The following is a 1794-nucleotide window of genomic DNA, read 5'->3' as shown; positions in this document are numbered from 1 at the left end:
ACACACACACACACACACACACACACACACACACAATGAGGTGGCAAACCTGCAAATGCACGAGACACACATTAACGATGACGTTCAAACATTGTCTACTAATAGCACAATTTTAAATCCTTTTTAACAAAGGGGATAATGAAGAATAGACAATGAAACTCTCATAAATAAAATAATGTAGTGGGGGGTGACACATGACACTTGGAAGTCTGTGTTTGCCACGATGACTATTTATATCCTCTATCCCTTTACTGTCACTTACAGTACACACACAGACACATATTGTATGAGCAGATTATGTATGACCGTGTCATCTATGGGTCAGATGTGATACTGCACGGTAAGCAGCTTGTATACATGCAGGAAATTGTCAGGAAGCTCATGTGGACTTCTGTTCAACAAAGAGGCAAAGAACATGAACAGCTGTTTTAACTGCATAAGGTCTGTCATTTACTTAGTTCTGTGCACTGCGCACAGACCACACCCTTCAAATAAAGAATCTTTGTTTTAGAAGTTTAAGTGCCCTTGAGCATGACACGCTGTGTGTATTGTCTGCGTATTAGTGTTCAGTAACATGTTTAACTTGATTTAGCAAAATGTAGGTGGGGTAAATATGAAGCAACAGCCAGCAGTGGGGTAGTTAAATTTTGCACAAAAATAGGAAACAGCTATTTAATCCAGATTATTTTTAGGTAAACTCACCTATTTACACATCTTGTGTGTCTAATCCCTGCAAAAAGTGTGAGAACGAAAAATGTAGAAAGTACAGTTTTTTCTTTTTCTGGGCCAGGGTTCAATATTTAATAGAACAAACTAATTATAATGTGTTATTAGTGATCTTTAGAGGTGCTGGTAGGTGGATTTTGTTACCCATGGCCAGAGCTACGCCAGCGGTTTCCCATATCTCACTTCCCCTGCTCATTCAACATGCAGATCTTAACGACAGCTATCTTGGTTTAGCTATATCTTTATGCTAAGCTAACCTGCTGAAGACAGTAGTTTTGCCAGACATGAGAGGGCTTCTCATCCAACTCTCCACAAGATAGCAAAAGTGCATTTCCAACTATACTTTAACTAAAGTGTTGTTTTAAGGCCTCCATCAGTCCAGTTTATATTACAATGTAGCAGTGCATACATATATATACAAAAAATGCATTGAATTAAATGACTTTAAACTACACAGCCTGGGGCCTGTAAATTGTCCACTTTCCCTGGTTGGTAATCCAGCCTAATCTGACCTCTCCAAAGAAGGAGGCAAGCAAAAATAAAGTTTCTGAGAAAGGATCAGCACTTTACTAAAGGTATTTGCCTCCTCATGCTATAATGTCCCATGTCTGCAGAGGGCGATATTGCACAGAAGCAACTCAGAGTGGGGACCATGGTGTGGACTCAAGAGTCAACAGCTGGAGATCAGATGTCTCAGCTATGAATAACAGATTTACAGCTTAGTTATAATGACTCATAAAGACCCCTTTTTTTGTACCTTGTTTGTGACTTATTTTGCATTATGTTTGCTTGAGTGATGCTAATCCAGACTTCATGCGCACATAACTTTCATGTGTTTGTGGGCCCATTCAGCCGTGTACAGCCTTTCACAGTTTTCAGGGTGCTTGAGTTCCTGCGTATGAGTGTTATCTTCCGTGCAGCTCAGCGATCTTAAGATCTTAAGTCATTACGTTGGCTCAGTGTCATTATGTGAATGAGGCTGATTATGTGCATGCAGACAGTCCCTATCAAAGTCGGTAGATCAAAGGGTTGCCCTCCCAATACACACACACACACACACACACACAG

The sequence above is a fragment of the Etheostoma spectabile genome, chromosome 14, assembly GCF_008692095.1.
Source record: "Etheostoma spectabile isolate EspeVRDwgs_2016 chromosome 14, UIUC_Espe_1.0, whole genome shotgun sequence".
Lineage (NCBI taxonomy): Eukaryota > Metazoa > Chordata > Actinopteri > Perciformes > Percidae > Etheostoma > Etheostoma spectabile.
Note: the sequence above shows the minus strand (reverse complement) of the source record.